The 19950-nt window shown below is 40.3% G+C and overlaps 1 pseudogene; it reads right to left on the bottom strand.

Moving 5' to 3' along the window:
* Window positions 1-99: 99 nt before the first annotated feature.
* Window positions 100-9241, bottom strand: LOC145408979 (GTPase Era, mitochondrial-like; annotated as a pseudogene).
* Window positions 9242-19950: the final 10709 nt, after the last annotated feature.

The following is a 19950-nucleotide window of genomic DNA, read 5'->3' as shown; positions in this document are numbered from 1 at the left end:
GCGTGCACTCTAATCCCAAGCCCCTCTGCCTTGGTTGGTGGCTGTGTTTGGTCAGACTGGAGAATCGATGTGACAATACTCCTTTTACTCTAACCTGGCTTAAAACTGTTATTCCATATACAATACTGAGTTGTACCAATAGATTAACGCTAGAGTATAATGCTAGTCACAGGAGCGCTATGGAAAGGATGCGGACCCGAGGCGTTGTCATTCTCTGCCAATCTGCTGTGTGAAAGAAGCCGCAAAAGGACGATAATCTGCCCCAAGGCAGTAAAACAGCTATGGACCCCAGAAGACTCATTCCTAGCTCATAAAAGACTTACTGAATTTTACGTAACCAAGACTAAGTACAGGATTAAAGTTACGGGAATGGCCTTGGTTCTGTGAGGTGAAAGCAAACGGATTTTTTGTAACCAAGGAGACTCATTCTTACCTTACAGAGAAGGGGTTTAGGAGTTGTGCAGTGTGTGTGTGTGTGTGTGTGTGTGTGTGTGTGTGTGTGTGTGTGTGTGTGTGTGTGTGTGTGTGTGTGTGTGTGTGTGTGTGTGTGTGTGTGTGTGTGTGTGTGTGTGTGTGTGTGTGTGTGTGTGTGTGTGTGTGTGTGTGTGAGAGAGAGAGAGAGAGAGAAAAAAAAAAAACACTAACCATAGCGGGGATACTGGGTGGCTGAGCTGCATCGTTGTCAGGCTTGTGGCTCTGTTGCTGAATTTCTCCCAAACCATTCCCCAGTCCGTCTTTCAGCTCCGTCGAGTCGAAGGCGGGGTTGTCCATTCCCTGTTTACAATTTACACATTAATATGGACTTGGAGGCATCAACTGTTTCATCATCATCATCATCATCGTCATCATCATCATCATCATCATCATCATCATCATCATCATCATCATCATCATCATCATCATTCCTTGCTTACAGTCATCATCATCATCATCATCATTCCTTGCTTACAGTCATCATCATCATCATCATCATTTTTTGTTTACAGTCATCATCATCATCATCATCATCATTCCATGTTTACAGTCATCATCATCGTCGTTCCCTGTTGACTATTATCATCACCATCATCATCATCATCATTCCCTGTTTACTATCATCATCATCATCATCACCATCATCATTCCCTTTTGCAGTTTACATGTTAGTATAGACTCAGAGGCATGAACTGTTTCATTATCATCATCATCATCATCAATCCCTGTTTACAATTTACATGTTTGTACAGACTCAGAGGCATAAACTGTTTCATTATCATCATCATCATCACCACCATCCTAGCCCTAATTCCCACTTAAAGTATATTGTGATGTAGGAGTCAGAAGCCAAAAAAGAGAAATCAAAACAGCAACACAAAAATTTGCAGCATCTCAACTTTCAAAATGCATCATCATCATCATCATCTGGGCCTCCTTTCCCATCCTAGGGCAGGGTGAGGAGCAGCAACGTCCAGACAGCCCAACTTTACCCAGTCCAATGGGCCACGCTTCCATTCACTCATCATTCAAGCCCCCGGAATCCTGGCTCTATGTGATACGCCAAAAACATTCACTACATTCAGAAGCTTCACATAAACGTATCCAGTAGTCAATCCCATCGCTGTCACGTTAAAAAGCGGTGCCAAATCCCTGATCATGCACTTCTCACAATATTCATCCAGCCAGCTCAATCTCTTGTCAGTTCCCTAGCTTCACCGACTTCCATACCTCTTCCTCACACACTCATCCACCATATCCCTCCATCTTTGGCCTACCTCGCCTCCTACCTCCTTCATATTCGCTCAGATATACTCTTTTCACCACTCTATTGTTATCCATTCTTCCACATGACCATACTATCTCGGTACACTCTCTTCGATTCTGGTGTCCACAGACTTCCCCACTCCACATCTTTCACGAATCACATTATTTCGTATCCTACCAGTCTCTTTACTCCACATACATTCCTCAGCAGTCCCATCTCCACTACTTTCAATCCTGAATTTTCATTTTCATGCCGCATCATAGAGTCACACTCATATGTTAAAGTTGGCACTAACACTCCTTCATGTAAGCCTCGTGCAGCTGCTACACTCAAGCCTCTGTTTCATATCAAGGCATTCGTTGCACCAGCTACATTCTTTCCTTGTATCACTCTATTTTCCACTTCTTTTGCACATTTTCCTCTCTTTCCTGTCACTGTACCCAGGTATTTGAACTCTCTCACATGTTCCAGTCTCTCTCCATCCACTGTTGCATCACACTGGGGGTCACCTTCACTCTCAGTAACCATCACTTCACTCTTTTCTACATTTACTTTCAAGGCACGACGCTCACAGATATCAGCAAAGCTCTTCACTAGATTAGTCTACCAAGTTCTTGTCCGGTATTTGCAAGCAGCACTGCATCATCAGCATACAACAAATTTGAGATATTCCATCCATCACCATTCATTACCAACGCCATCCGTCTCTCTATTTCTCGTATTTTTATTTCTTTCATCACCCCATCCATATATATATTGAACAACCATGGGGACATCACACAACCCTGTTGCACGCCCACACCGATCGTGAACCATTCACTTAGACGCCCATTTACCCTCACACATGCTTCACTACCATCATAAAAACTCTTGACGGCACCTAGCAGCTCACCATCTGCATCGTACATGCGTAAAACTTTCCACATTCCTCCTCTGTCTACTTTCTCGTATGCTTTTTCCAGATCCATGAATGCCATAAACACTTTATGGTCTTTCTCACAAGCCTTCTCCACTGTCTGTTTTACTGCAAATATTTGATCCACACATCCTCTGCCACTCTTAAAACCACCCTGTTCATCACTCACTAGGACTTCTGATATCTCTCTTACTTTCTCAATAATAATTCTTCCATATACCTTCCCTACCACACTGAGTAAACTAATGCCACGATAATTCTTGCATTCACTTCGCTCACCTTTATTTTTGTACATGGGTACAATCACAGCCTTTTTCCACTTTGCTGGCACAGTTTCACTCATCCATACCTTCATACATATCTCCAACAAGCATTTCATTCCGCTCTCTCCATTAGACTTAATCATCTCTGCATACACCTCATTAACTCCAGCTGCTTTCCCATATTTCAGCCGCTTCACAGCATTCTTTACCTGTGCAAGTGTCACGTTTCCTGGCACTGCATTCCTTATCTGCACACCCTTAAAACCAATCATGTTTACAGAGGCCCTGCTCCCTCTATTCCCATTCATCAGGCTTTCAAAAGATTCTTTTCATCTGGTCCTTACTTCATCTCCATGGGTTAATAATCTACCACCTGCATCTTTCACACATTCACATTTCTTTCCGCTGTCACCTCTACATTTCCGCACCTCTTTCCAGAATAACTTCTTATTTTCAGAGTAATTTGCATTCCTTTTTCTTCCTAGATCATCATTTACCTCCTCCTTTTTTCTATTCACTAGTCTCTTTACGTGCTTCTTGCTCTCAGTATATTCAGTTGAACCCCTGTCCTGGAACCACTCCAGCCTCTTCATCTTCTTTTCCCCCACTGTTCTCTTAACTTCTTCATCCCACCATGCCGTACCTTCTTCTTTGTTGTTTCTCTTGCCACACCACACATCGTTTTAACATTCCTAACTAAGGAATCCCTATATGCATTCCACAGGCTGTCCAGATCCATTTCATTCAAATTCACTGATTCTAACTCCTCCCCTATTTTGGTCCTGGATCCATCTGCCATTTCTTTGATCCTCAGCTTCTCAACTTTCAGTCTGTCTGTCTGACTGCTCCTCTCTTTCCTCTAGCATACCACAATCATATGATCTGACAGATCTCCACATCGTCCTCTCACGGCCCTCGTATCAGCAACCATTCCCAGCATAGACCTCTCCACGAGCACGTAATCAATCAGGCTCCTTTCAACACGATCCCCGTTCCCTCTATATCATGCATATTTATGTGCATCTTTGTTTGAAAGACGAGTTACAAATGCACAACCTTCTTTCCTAACACATATCCTTCAGTCGCTTCCCATTATCATTTTCTTCTGGTACTCCATTACAACTCATTATGTCATCCTCCGGACCAGTGCCTACTCTTCCATTCACATCGCCCATTGCGATCACTTTATAGCTCCTGGGTATTTCTCTCACTGCTCCATCCAGCTCATTGCAAAACCTCTCTCTCTCTCTCTCTCTCTCTCTCTCTCTCTCTCTCTCTCTCTCTCTCTCTCTCTCTCTCTCTCTCTCTCTCTCTCTCTCTCTCTCTCTCTCTCCTGTCATCACACGGTGCATACGCTACAATTACAGCCACTTTCACCTTCTCAAACTTGAACTTGACATACATTCATCTCGAGCTGACACATTTGTAATCTCTCATTCCACTGGGGCACACCTCACTCATCAGCAGAGCAACTCCTTCCTTGCATCTTCCTCGCCCATTCATGCCCGATCTTACACATTTCACACTCTCCCACTCCTCCACTTTACACCCTTTTATCTTTGTTTCACACATTGCCATATCTCACACTCTTGAACACATTCACAACTTCCACCCTCTTGGTCCCCTCATTCACAACTCTCACATTCCACATGACCATGCGAATCTGCCCATATGGCTTGGGTCCTGGGCAGGCATTGAACCCTCCGAGGCTCTCATAAACACTTGATTTTAGATTGGGGAATCTGAGGGACACTTAACCCGCCCAAAAACCCCGGTTATATGGTTACCACCCACCGTTGTATATGGTTTCCTGGGTACAGGAAACCATTTGGAAAGTCACTCAGTGTAGAGACCATAAGGCAACCCTAATGTACATTGAGTGACTGGAAGATGGGCGCCCCCATCTACCACATAATCCTAAAAAAAAAAAAAAAATAAAAAAAAAAAATAAATAAAATACAAGTCTTGATATTTCACCTTTTTTGACATGCTGTTTTGTTGTTAGGTTCACAGTACACTAAATTACAGAATAATAATTTACTGGAACTCTATTGCTACCTTTAAAACTAATTTCATTTCCACCAATTTACAGTACCAAATGTTGATATAAGCAGTCCTTACGTTAAGTAAGGGTTGTGTTCCAAGATATCACAACTCTTCCAAGCAACTGTTCGTGCCAGTTGGAAGAAAATGGCATATCAACTTTATTGGGTAATCATCATCAACGCCCTGCCTCTTTTTCCCACCTCACAACTTGGGTCAGGTAGGGGGAGAGAGAAAATTTTAAGCAAAAAAAAAAGTAGCAGAACTAATCAGCAGTACATCCAGTGAAATTCATGGCTATACCATCATTTAGTTCCGCAATTCACGGTGGACCCAGTAACAAAAAGGATTATATATACTGTATATAACAGGTGACACAAAAGGGACTTACAGTATTTTGGAAGAAACCCGTGCCTCTTAATGTGGGTAATGTGAGTACTTTCTGGCTTATTACTAATAGGCCTTGGTCGTCTTGAGCATGGGGTACCCAACATTGATGCGGAGCCTAACTTTTATTCTGAAGGTGTTACGTAGCTCCTGCTCTGCCTCCCTGGCCACTCACCCCACAGAACCATCCCCTATCACCAGCCGCTGCAATCCTCGCTTCCTGCACCCCACAGGCACCACCAAGTTCACCACCTTTGACGGTGAGAGGTCCCAGTACTCAATGGAATAGTAAAGGGTGTAAGGCATCTCTTTTGCGAAAACATCCAGGAACTTCTCTCGTACTGTTATCAGGGCAAACTGCTGAGGGTTCTGATCTGTAACTACCTTTCGGTTGAAGATCCAGGGTCCAGGGCAAGCTGAGGACAGGAGAAAATCTCGAACATCATCCACCCCCAAGCCACCCAAGGCTGAAATCATGAACACATCACGGAATCCCGACCACGACTTTCGATTTGCCAAGCTACCCTGCAATTTCTGCTCCATTAATGGTGTTTGTCTCTCCAACAATGCACCCTTGTTGGCAACACAGTCCCTTGTACTGATATTACATGTGCTGTCCCCACTCACTCCAGCATCTCTCATTTCGTTAACAACATCACTCAACCCAGTGTCACCCTCTCCTGTCATGTTATCGGTGGCACTTTTTCTAATGTCAGTTTCCCAGTTCTCCATTTCTCCAATTCTGTCTTCACAGCCAGCATTCTCCGCCAAACTATGATGAATATTTACAAACATATTGTTTCGTTCCATTTTCTGGTCCAACAATAGTGCTTTTCTAGGTAGTGATTCTTTACTTAACTTTTCAATTTTTTTAGTTTGTGAGATTTCTTTCCTCCAACCATGCCTTCAGTTAAATTTCGTGTTATGTCTAACAAGATTTGCGTAGACTTCGTCTTGTCATCTTTATTAAGCAGGAGGATGCTGGGTATGAATGGATAGATCGTAAGGAGACGAATCACTCTGGGGTGGAGGTAGCTGCGTGTGAAGTGGTTTGAGGCGTCATATATACTGGCCACCATGTCAGACTCTTGCAGGGACAACTTGGGCTCCTTTAGCAGATTCCGTTTCAACCCGTGTTTAATGATCTCAGGTGCGACGAGGCCGGGAGTATCGAGGAAGACCACCTGCGTGTTGCCATCGTTGAGCCCCGCCCTATCATTCATCCGGGTTGTGTGTACCTTGGATAACACACTCACCACCCTCCAGTTAAGCAGTGTGTTGATGAAAGTATTCTTGCCAGCATTAGGGACACTCACCACTGCCACTTAAAAATTTACGATGCGAGAATTGGGAGGGGTGTTGACCTCTCCTAATAAGGCTCCAAGCTCCTCCATTGTCTGAGGGTACTTCTCGCTGATATGCATCTTCCCAAACATCCCTGTCTTCCTCCTCTTCAGATGCACCGGTAGAAACGGTGCGATGCACTGCCCCCAGCCAGGCACGGTGACCTTACCTGCCTACACATCTTATCAGTGACCACATCATTTCTCGTCAAAATGTGGAGTTACCTTAGTGCATCCTTTGCCAGTGATGCCACAGTAACCACTGAAGCAAATTTCCTCCACCTGTACTGATAATCTTTAATGCGTTCTCACACTTCCCACAGTACTCTTGGTTCTTCTTGGTGTTGAGAAGACTTTCAACTGCAAGGAATTCATACGAGCCCACCCACAGGCACACGAAAGAAATTCCACAGTACTCGAACCAGGACCACCAAGCAGACGAACTTAGTCTAGTGTGTTTACATCAGAATGCAAATAAATAAATAAACAAAGAAAGCTAATAATGTATCTCAGTTAATCTAGCTTCAACTAAACTGTTTTAATACAACTATGTTTAAAAATGTGAATTATTTACCATTTGTCTTTTTCATTCCATCAAAACAATATCATAGTTTTCTTAATGTATTTTCCTTTGTTTGTGCCAAATAGTTATACTTCATCATCATGATCATCATCATCTTCATCTTAACCACCACCACCACCACCATCATCATCATCATCATCATCATCACCATCATCATCATATTACCACCACCACCACCACCACCATCATCATCATCATCTAATTCTAGATCATCATCAAGCAGACCTCTCTTGTCACCAATGGATAGGGTGAGGTAGGATCCAGACCGCAAGCAAAAAAAAAAAAAAAAAAAAAAACGAGAAAACTAGTCAAAAATATATCGAATTAAATGGGCCACACTCTCATCCACTCACTATTCAAGCCCCTGAATTACTGACTCCACCCCACAGGCATTTAAATTTCGTTGCATCATTTGAACCACTTCACCCCACTGGCATATATATATATATATATATATATATATATATATATATATATATATATATATATATATATATATATATATATATATATATATATATATATATATATAATCTTGCCTTCAGACGATTTTGTTCATGGCACCATTTATAGTGACAGGAAAAAAAAAAGGTCTCCACAGCATGATTTTTCTCCCTTAATATAATAATCTGATAATAATGATAATAATAATAATAATAATAATAACAATAATAATAATAATCATCATCATCATCATAACAGTAATAAAAATCATCATCATCATCAGCAGCAGCAGCTTCATCATTGCCATCATCTAATCCTGTGTTGCCCATGAGGAGTGTAGGATACCGGGGCTAGGCAAGTTGATCCTGGCATTTAAGATGAGAATGACCAGCCTCACTCATCCCTGAGTAGCATGACGTGAGCCAAGCATGAGCAATAAACCCCAACCACCCTTTGGATATAATGCTGTACCGGTTCAGTCCGATTGGAGCGCACAATAATAATAATAATAATAATAATAATAATAATAATTCGTAATAAATTCAAATATACCACAGGATTTTCGAAGTTAAATCAGTTATAAACAAATTACTGAGAAAATCACTAAAGCCAAGTTGTAACAATTTATTTTATGTATTTAATTTAACAAAAGGAAATGTAATATCAAAGCAATTTTCATGCAATATTATTCTTTTTTTAACGCAGTCTTTCTTAGTTTTATGAAAGTGATCCATGTCGATACTTTCAACTTTGTAGCCTGAGCAATCATTTAGTTCACTAAGTAAAAATCGTTTAGGTCATCATGGGAGACAGAACCCTATTATTAACACCGAGAACCACCAGTTTTTGACGATAAATTCTGAACCATGTAATAAACGATAGATGTCTGATCTTTCTGCATCGTTGTCGACTGCGCAGTGTAATGTGGGATGCAGGCCAGTGACATTTAACAAGATCAAGCACACACACACACAGCGCATACCTCCCCCAGCTCCTATACCAGACAACTCAGATCACAACCAAAATTTCACAAACTCATCCTTAGCCCATCACCCACAGATCCACAAAATTTACTGAAAGCCATGAGTGACTTTCTGAGAGTAGAAAAAAAGAATCTTGGACAGGGACTCTAACTCCGTTCACCATCAAAATTTAATAAACTCTTCCTTAACCTGTGACCCACACATCCACAAAATTTCACTATAATCCATCTATAACTTTTTGACATATATTGTGGACGGACAAACATACAGACAGACAAACAGGAATGACAACATAATCTCCTCCGACTTCGGTGGCGGAGGTAATTACAGGTGTTCTATAAATGACCATCAAGAACTAGGGGCTTGGCATACACCCAGGCGCACTCAATTTGAATATTATGGGCGAGAGACTCACCCACAGAGGACGCATCCACTTCAGCACGGGGGTGGCGTCCGTGGTGTAATCGGAAACGCACTTGGCTCGCTTCTGAGAGGCTCCGGGTTCGGTTCCCAGGCCAACCTTGAGGTCTTTAGGCATTATTCTCCTTTAGCCCAGCCTGTTCGTACCTAAAAATGAATATTTTAATGCAAAGAAGAAAGAACCAAAGGCCAGACTGTAAATATTGTAAATTGGACGGTGTTTTATTGTAGTCTCGGCTCAGTGGGTATATCTCGTTGCGACGTGGTTAGAGACAATATTAACTCTTGAGAATGTTTTTCCCAGATGTTATTTTCGCAGCTACCAGGTGATATGCATTTCGTTTTTCCTTGGTACGTCCATTCGATTTTTTACAAACCTAGGATTGATCATTTGTATGGAAGGGGTTAATGAAGACTATATTCAGCTTCTCAATTCTTATATTCTCTCCTGAGCAGAAGAAAAGCATCTAAGAGTAGCTTGACTATAGTGAGGAATAAGTCCCTGATAATAAGGGGTTACGGGCATTGTAATTAGTCACTTGCAAGTTTTGAGATATAAGGAAATTGATAATATCGACATTTATAATTTTGGTAGCATTAGCAAAAACAGTTTTTATTGTAAAAAAAATTATCGTGTGATAATAGCTTACATATTATATTGCTTACGTGCTAAACTATGTTGTTTCCATTTTGCCCTAATTAGGAAGTACGATATCGAACACCTTTCATCTGTTCAGTGTTCAAGAAATTGCCCATTATTTTCCGTATTTATGGCTAAATCAAAGCTTAACTTTGTTCAGCAAGTACTTGATATTATGCCAAAGCTATTTTCACATTATATTAAATTTGTCTGTTTCAAACACGATTTATGGCGATACTACCAAGTTTATCAATGTTGATATTTTGAGTTTCTCTAGCCCAAAACTCCTAAGGGGCCAGTTACGCAGGTACGACCGTCTTGGTGTTCAGTGTTTCGAAGCAGATGGCAAGCATGGGATTAGACAGTGTGAAATTCAGAGAAATAAAGTCTGTGAATCGTGAAAGTAGATAAATGTGAAAGTAAAGAAGTGTTACACAAATAACACTGGTTTACAAAAAATTTGAGGCAAGCATGAAATTAGGTGTTCTAACCCAATTTTGGGGTGCTGATTTCAGATTCGAAATCCGTTTTCACTCATCACCTCTAGTTTTTGAGATATACATGTATACATGTATGTACTTGTATACATATAGGCCTAGACTCAAAATATTCGTCAAAAATCCATTTACCGTCCTATTTTCTTGGAACTTGGTTTAAAAAGCGCGCCACAACAAGCTCAAACATGTCAAGCACTACACGCAGAAGGACTGGGGGTCTAGGAGCACTTTCTTGCCTGGGAAACACAGTGCCCAAGAAAATCCTCTGGTGGACATGACCAAGATGCTTCTTCCCCCTCTTCATATCAAGCTTGGCCTTATGAAGAATTTCAAGAAGGCCATGGACAAGGATGGCGCTGCCTTCCAACACCTGTGCACTCTGTTCCCAGGTCTCAGTTCTGCTAGGCTCAAGGAGGGCATTTTCATCGGACCTCAGATCCGGGAGGTGCTGAAGGATGAGGTATTCGAGGGGAAGCTTACCTTGAAGGAATTGAGAGCATGTGATGCATTTAAGGTAGTCTGCCATGGCTTCCTTGGTAATACACGGGCACTAGATTACCAAGAGCGTGTCGAGAAGTTGTTGCAGGCTTATCAGGATATGGGGTGCCGAATGTCTCTCAAGATTCACTTTCTCCACTCCCACCTCAACTTCCCCCAGAACCTTGGAGCAGTAAGTGACGAACATGGGGAAAGGTTCCATCAAGATATTACTAAGATGGAGAGCAACTACCAAGGCAAGTGGAACCCCAGCATGATGGGGGACTTCTGGTGGATGCTCCTGCGCGACATCCAGGAGGCAAAGTACACCAGATCGTCCCAAAAAAACTCACTTCTGACTGTCTGTAGTACTATGGTGTGTATATATGCTTATATCCAAGTAATGGTAATATTTAGTTCTGTCAGTGTTCTGTGTCTGTTTTGTTTCGTTCTGTAATATGCCATTTTAATATACCGTATGAAATAAACTCATAATATTATAAATATATGCATTATAATAAAAAAAGGTATATGTGAAAGCAAAAAAACTAGAGGTGATAGAGCAAAACTGTTTAGAAATTTGAATTAAGCACATCAAAATTAGTCAAAAACACCTATTCATATGCTTGCCTCAGATTTTTTTTTTTTTTTTTTTTTTTTTTTTTTTTTTTTTTGAAAACCAGTGTAATTACCGAGTTCTGACTCTCTTTGGTGAACACTGTTTTGAAGCAGATGGAAATTAGAAGAAACAATGTTTTGAATTATGAAACGAACTTAATTGGAATGAAAATTAGCAATCGGAGCCAGTTTTACATATCTGAAGTAGAACGGAGGGGGTGGCAGTGATATAGCTGTATGCTAAGCCTCACAAATGAATGAATCAAGGGTTCTATTCCACAGACGATCGGATCTTTGGCCAGTGCTGCCGTTAGTATGTGTGTACCAAGAAGTGAGATTATGCTGTTGTGGCCAGGAAACGTTTTAATGCACTCCCATCTAAAGTTGTGTTTCATATGTGTTTACCAGTAAGTGTGTTGAAGGTGTTGTGCCTAGGCAACATTTTATTCACTCGCATCTTAAGTTGTGTTTCATATTTGTGTACCAAGAGATGATCTGATGCTGTTGTGCCCAGGAAAAGTTTTTATACACTCTTATTTAAAGTTGTGTTTCATATATGTTTACCAAGAAGTGAGTTGATGTTGTTGAGGCCAGGAACCGTTTTTATACACTTGCATCTAAAACTGTATTTCAAGTGTGTTTTCCAGTGAGTTCATGCTGTTGTGCCCAGAAAACGTTTGTATGCACTATCTTAAATTGTGTTGCATATTGCTTGTACCGGTATATACGTTCATCTGCAATCACTCAGCTAGCTAACACCTCGCAAGCAAAATGAGTGAATATTAAAGTGATAGAATATGACAAAAGAAACAGTCTTTGATAAAACACATCACTGTTGTGAAGTCGTTAATCCCCCTTGAATCCGGGAGACGTTCTTTTAGTTTTTTCTTGCTGCCACCAGACGATTATATTCAGTTTACAAGAGATTTGTCGCAAGTGTTTAGTAAAGATGTGCCAAACTCCTCCAGCATTTAATGTCCATTCAAAGCTGATTTGTAGGAGATAGCAATGGGAAAGCCAAGATAATCCCCAGACTAAGAGGGTTTAGTTAGTCAGGGTTCTTTATAAATAATCGCCCCAGGAGTTGCTGTCCATCCATATTAATCTAAAATACAAGATTTGGAAAGATTGGAGAAGCTGTAATATATATATATATATATATATATATATATATATATATATATATATATATATATATATATATATATATATATATATATATATATATATTACTGTAGCTTTGAATATGTGTACAATTGCCTGCATAAGAAACGTTCCTCAACCTTTGTCTTGGGGTGGTATTCTCGTAGGTTATGGAAGCTCCCTAACACCTTTTCCTAAGCGATTTAATTTGCTTATAACGCCTTACTATCCTCTTCTGTGTTATATGAATCCTTATCTTATTGCCATACTCTACATAAAAAAGGCGCAAAAGAATATTAACCATCGTAATGCTGATTCGTATCTTAATTCTACCACGTAAAGGAAATTTGCGTCCCTCATTCTTCCTGCAAACACAGATCAACCCGAAACATGTCTGACAATCCCACCATTGATGGTCAGAGACAGTATCACAGATCTGAAGGGCAGCGAGCACCATATTATAACGAAAGATAATTGTTCTCTCTCTCTCTCTCTCTCTCTCTCTCTCTCTCTCTCTCTCTCTCTCTCTCTCTCTCTCTCTCTCTCTCTCTCTCTCTCGGAGTCAGATGCTAACAACCTTCAACATAACTGGGTTCTCTCTCTCTGTCTCTCTCTCTCTCTCTGATCGATTCCATTCACCTTAAGAAATGCCTTTGTTTTCTGAAGGGGGTAATGAAGGCTAAAACTCACCCCTGCTTTTCGAAACGTCTAAATATAAAGAAAATCGTGTGGAAGTAGAGAGTAACAAAAAAATCACCAGAACAAATCGCTGGAAATAAGGCGTCAAGAATGGTTATCTATTTGTCTGTGCTATTAACACTGACAGGATACGTGTTCTGGCATCCGCGAGTGTTGTAAATTACTGTCTTTCGCCCTTGATTTTACACATACACACGTCAAGAAAAACAACACCCGCACTCTGAATCATCTTGGTGAGTCAGTGCCGTAAGCCGGTCTTGTGGTAAAAAGAACAAGAAATGAAGAGAGAGAGAGAGAGAGAGAGAGAGAGTGGCACGGAGGGATGTAGTAAACACGATATTGCGCACAACGCATGTGTGTTGGGTAATCATAACCGCTCTCACCTGTTAACACCTTCCATTCCAGTACATGTTATTTATTTAATTCTTACTGTCTTGTGAAGTTTTTATTCAGTTTAGGGAGATCTTTTCTAGGTTTCCCCTCAATCTCATCTGTGTTCTGTCTCTATACCAGGGATGGGGAACCTTTCTCCTATTAAGGGCCATTAGGATATTTTTAACATCATTCGCGGGCCATACATAATTATCAACTTAAAATCAACTGTAGCCCAGTACATTATATATAAATACATACATACATACATACATACATACTATATATATATATATATATATATATATATATATATATATATATATATATATATATATATATTCGTTCATGAGTCTATGAAACTGCATTTATGAACTGCCTCGCGGGCCTAATCAAATGGTCTTGCGGGCCTTATACGGCCCAGAGGCCAGACGTTCCCCACCTCTGCTCTATACCCTCTCCCTCCCCCCTTCTCTGTCTGTCTGTCTGTCTCTCTCTCTCTCTCTCTCTCTCTCTCTCTCTCTCTCTCTCTCTCTCTCTCTCTCTCTCTCTCTCTCTCTCATTATCTATCTATACATCCACCTATCTATCGTTTTGTGGCTTATTTCGCGTAGCTCAGTGGCAAAGACAATACTAAGGCTCTACATCCATTTCACAGCACTTCTTCGTGACTAGCACCATATTCCAGTGTTTATACATAGCTACAGATCAGCATTCAAGATGGAGGGATGGCAAATTTAGGTCAAGTTACAGATCAGCATTCAAGATGGAGGGATGGCAATTTTAGGCCAAGTTACAGATCAGCATTCAAGATGGAGGGATGACAATTTTAGGCCAAGTTAGCGTACGGATGGGCCTGGAAAACACATCCTCGTCGAGAAGGGGTTGTGTTGAGTGTTTGGAAGGTGTAGATGTTAGTTGAGAGTGTTGGGAATGTGTAAGTGTTAGCTGACTGTGTTTGGAAGGTGTAGATGTTAGTTGAGAATGTTTGGAAGACGTAGATGTTAGCTGAGAGTGTTTGGAATGTGTAGGTGTTAGATGAGAGAGTTTGAAAGGTGTAGGTATTAGTTGATAGTGCATGGAAGGTGTAGGTGTTAACTGAGAGTGTTTGGAAGGAGTGTTAGTTGAGTGTTTGGAAGCTGTAGGTGTTAGCTGTGAGTGTTTGGCAGGTAAAGGCGTTAGTTGTCTGTGTTAATGTTGTACCTTTCCACAGATGCGATGGGATCCAGTGTTAGGCTACGTGGTATGGACATTTAAGGAGAGAACTGACGAGCTGTTCTTCCCTGAGTTGCATTATGTGAGCAGTAAACACCAACCTACCCGTAGATGCAAACACATACAAACCGTATTTGTTGGGGTACGAGGTTAGGGGTGACTTGGCCATTCTCATTTTATGCTAACTTCGTCTAAAATTGCCATGTCTCCATCTAGAATTTGGAGTTGTAGCAGTAAATGAAAACGAGAATATGGTGCTAGTCACGAAGAAGTGCAAGAGAAAGAATGTTGAGGAAAAACAACCGAATGTCTTTTACTCTGACATGGAATAAAATTATCATCTCTTCATCCTGAATTCTGAGGTGTGGCAGTAAGCCAACACTAGAATATGATGCTAGTCACGAAGAAGTGCAATGAATACGATGTAGAGCCATTGTATTGTCTTTTTATCTTTTTTCTTGGAATTGAGCTACGTGACATTAGCTACAAAAGGACGCTAATCTGGGTCCAATTAAGGTGAAAAGGGTATGGTTATTTGCCTTTATCATTTATGTGAGGAATATGACCCAACCTACCCTCGGATGCCAGCCCTAGTGTTTAGGGCGCCTGAACCCGCTAAACCACCTTAAAATGATGACGTGTTTCAGTCCCTTTTATATATGTGGTCAGGAATCTTTTTTTTTTTTCTTACTCGAACAATTTTGGAACTCTTACACATTATTCTGAAAAGACAATGAGGTTCAAAGACCATATTGCTGGGTTTCAGAAGTTATCGGTCAGTGTTTCAAATGTCATCGTTCACTGTTTCAAGTCATCACTCACTGTTTCAAAAGTGATCATTCAGTTAAAAAAAAAAAAAAAAAAATCGTCTTTCACTGTTTCAAAAGTCATCGTTCACTGTTTCAAAAGTCATCGTTCACTTCACTGTCTTCGTTTATTGTAAGAATGTGGATCGATACTACAATGGTGAGGTTCCATAATAGTCCCACTATTTTATTTATGAACCATTATAAGTGGAATTTGGTGCTTGTTATCTTCAATTCACTTCAGTTTATGCACAATTACACCACATTTTGAAAGCGTGTTCCTTCAGCGTTTAAACATACTTATTTTTCGGTGCAGCTTCTTCACACGGATGGCTGTAATCTTTCCTAGAGTATGTCTGTTAGATGATTAGACCAGAGAAAAATCTTTGGCTAAATCGCTAGAAATAAAACAACATGGTCTGTTATCGAGTACGACATGATCACTAAAGTTGGTCTGTCTTCATCTGAGGGACTTGGGCCACTCTCTCAGCTTAAATACTTGGTCCTGGTTGCATAAAATTCGATGAGTCCTCGTTATGAGATGGGAGTGAGTCTCCTTGGTTACTGGTCAAATATATCCTCTAGTCTGACTCCAGTTGGCCATCAAGTGAACTGAAAGAGGTTAGGGATTTTTGCCAGACGAGAATAAACAAATGAATGAATGAGAATAAACTCTAGGGCTGAGTGCAAGCAGGGCCAATGTCAAAAATTGCTCATATGGAGATAACGGTACCAGGGAACTTGTAATATAGGTCTTTTAGTGCTCCAAAGGCCGATGTCCCGAGAGCCTTAGGGAGGATGCTATAGCACAACTAGAAGACGGACCACGGAAACTTGCGCCTAAAAAGCTGAAGGACATGATTGATCTCCTTCCTCTGCATTCTGCTGGAAGTAGACATTTCTACAGGAGCCTACTGGCAGCAGATGGTGTAGATGATGATTATTTAGATGAAGACACCAGATTGTAATTTCTCATTAGTCTTTAAATACTGAAAAATGTCTTAAAATTTTTGTAGATGTGGCTAATATTTCAATTCTGGAATGATTTTTATGAAAAAAAAATCCAGTTTTTGTTTATAAACAATGCAAATACTAACTAAGATAAGGTAATTCCACTTAGGTAAATTTAATATTCAGTTAAAAACGTGTAACAATAATTTTATTTTTAAAAATGTGCTAACTTACCGAATAGGAAAAAATTAACAATATCATAGGAAAATACTCTTTACATACATATATATTTTTTCACAGTGCAAAGCAGCTTTTAATTACTGAAAAAGGAATATGTGATTGCTACTTGGCTTAAACAACAGTGAAAAAACTACTTTTATGTCTGTTCTTCTTAGCTGAATTTTAGTAAGTCTGCAAACTTTTAAATGCATTTTTCTCAAAACCTCATTTTTTGACACTTGCCCTTCTTGCACTCAGCCCTAGACACTATGAATCAAAGAATACAGTATTTCCAGTTTGTGTCTTTATTCAAATTTCAGATAACTTTCAAATACAGTATACGACTGATACAGACTGAAGTTTGTATGTCTGTCTACCTGTCTATCTATTATCAGACGCCTTAATGCCTTAAGGGGTGGCCACAGACAAATCGCCTCCATCTCGCCCTGTCCCCCTCCATTTCGCTGCCCTCCCCCCAGCTCACACCCTCCGGAGTTTTATTCATATCTTTTTTTTTTTTAATAGCGAATAAACTGATGTTATTCCGATGTGATTCATCCTGTATATTTATTTTTTCTTAAATTTGCCCAGATTTTTTTTCCTCCTGTAGTTAAATGGAGGAATAAAATGATACTGTGGCTTTATATAAATTTCATAGCGCTTCTTCGTGATTAGTATCGTGTTCTCGTGTTGATCTGTTCCTACGAATCTGTACTGAAGGTGGAGAGATAGCAGTTATTTGATATGGTGATGATGATGATGATTATTTGTTATTATTATTATTAGTATTAGTACCGGTATTAGTATTAGTACATGTGCTCGTGGGCCCTTCGGGCCCCTCGCACTTGCTCCTGCGGAGGGCTCTCGCGTTTATGTGCTGTTCTAGTGTAACGTTGTCTCTTGGATTTTTTGCAGCTAACCAATTGATCGTGTTAGTTGCAGCTTCGTAATGGAACCCAGTTTATTTTAGGTCTACCTCTGGGCAGAAAATTCTACGGAGATCCTTTGCCGGGGTTCGGGACCAGAGTTTTTTTGGTCAAAATGTGATGGCTCCTTAAATATAGTAAAAGTTTTTCAATCGTAATGGGACCAAGTTTTTTTTTCACAGCGAATTTTTTGTGATTTTTGTGCCAATTTTGGTGAGATTTGAATGTGTAGTTTCGGCTGCCCAAAATACACACACACACACACACACACACACACACACGCCTACTGCTATAGTATATTAGATCAGTATTAGTATTAGTATTATTACTGGTGCAGACCAACAGTAGCAAAGTTGATGGCCAAGTGTAGTAGCCAGATACCATACTCCTTTTTACTCTAACGTGATCTAAAATTGCCATCTCTCCATATTGAAAGCTGCGCCGTAGCCATTAACACTAGAATATGGTGCTAGTCAAGAAGAATTGCTGTGGAAAGATGTAGACCCATAGCACTGTATTTTTCTGACACTGAGCTACGTGAAATAAGCTGCAAAATGACGACAATCTAGGCCATGTTAAAGCGAAAGCAGTAAAGGAATAACACGTTCAGATAGCGAAGTATTTTTGTTTTTGTTTTTATACTTGCGACAACCAGACGATTTTTCTCAGCTTGAGGAGGAACCCCCTAGACGCGGAGATCAATAAAGGCTGTATCTAACCCCTCCAGCACGAAAAGTCTCTCTCCTGAGCTGAATAAAATCGTCTGGTGTTAGCAAGAATAAAACACACGTAACGGAAAATAAGTGTATTGATATAAAATAAGGACGTAACAAAGTCATCATCATCATCATTATCATCATAGTCGTCGTCTTCATCATCGTCATTATCATCATCATCATCATCATCATCATCATCATTATTCCATTTCAGTTTTCCTCCCAGCGTTGGGATGATGTACTGTAGAGTCCAGAGAGAGAGAGAGAGAGAGAGAGAGAGAGAGAGACAGCATGATATAGGGGAAACTAAATAACAGCATGCACAGTGGAATGAGCCACACACTCACTCATCATTCAAACCCCTGGAATCCTGACTCCAGCGAACGTAAGGAAGGTAGATAATGTGCAGGTAAAGATTTTATAGCTTATTTTTACCCCTGAGATCGTAAAAAGGAAGGTACAGTAACCTCATAAACTCTGGTGATTATATTGGAACAACTGCGTGGATTTTTTTTTTTTTTTATGCGAGGAAGAAGGAAGGATGATATTTCGCCACCATAACTCTTACGTCACTTCCGGTAACTAGACAGACAAACATTCTTTTTTCTCTACCGTGTGCCCTACAAATTGTAACCCTGCATTCCTCCATTATGGCGGGCACGCAGCACCCGTCTAACGGTGCACTCTCACCTTTTCTCTGTCCATCTCTAATGCAAGAGTTAACCAGTGCTCTCAGTCATTCATGTACGCAACAGGTCATCTCTGAACTGTCTTCCTGAGTCTGCATTTCCCTTTGCCTATGACCTCCAGTCTTTTAAATATAATGTGTCCAGGCATTCTCTCTCTCTCTCTCTCTCTCTCTCTCTCTCTCTCTCTGTGGGAATGACTTAGCGGGCTACCCTCCCTCGAACTCACAGCCTCCTATCTCATACGAGTATATCTCTCCACTCCATTCCTCCATCTCATTCTCCGTCCTTATGACCATCACACCATCTCAAAGCAATCTCTTAACACTTCCAGTTTCATCCACATCAGCACCACAACACTCCTTTACTTCCTCATTCGTGATAAGCCCAAATGATTAATCTATAATCTTCGGAAAGTAGGTATGCCAACAATATATAAAGTGACAAATGGCACCCCAATAAAGTAGGTCTACCAGCGTGGAGTTCAGAAATAGAAATTTTCCAGCAGCCAACGTATGTGGTGTCAGAATATTTCACGACAAGTTTGTACCGCTAATTTTTAAACAACTGCATAGTTGTGGCCGTAGATTTTTATTTGTTTCACCATGATAAATTTAACAGCACATTAATTCGATTTTTGGAATCAGACTTTTTTTAATTTTTTAATTTAGGAGTCTCATAACTTCATGGGAAACGATGGATCGATAGTTTTGCCCGTATTAACAGAGGTTATGTATTCACTGTGATGAATTTAGAAACAGTATTTCGATCTTAGGACTCCACCAAGACAAAATTTTAGAAAACTATTTATAGGTCACACAACTTTGAGAGAAAAGATGGATGGATAGTAGTGCCCGCAACT

This window comes from Coenobita brevimanus, chromosome 79, assembly GCF_032717465.1.
Source record: "Coenobita brevimanus isolate Jiangsu-jjx chromosome 79, ASM3271746v2, whole genome shotgun sequence".
In the NCBI taxonomy this organism is placed as follows: domain Eukaryota; kingdom Metazoa; phylum Arthropoda; class Malacostraca; order Decapoda; family Coenobitidae; genus Coenobita; species Coenobita brevimanus.
This window is presented reverse-complemented; position numbering and strand designations above follow the sequence as displayed.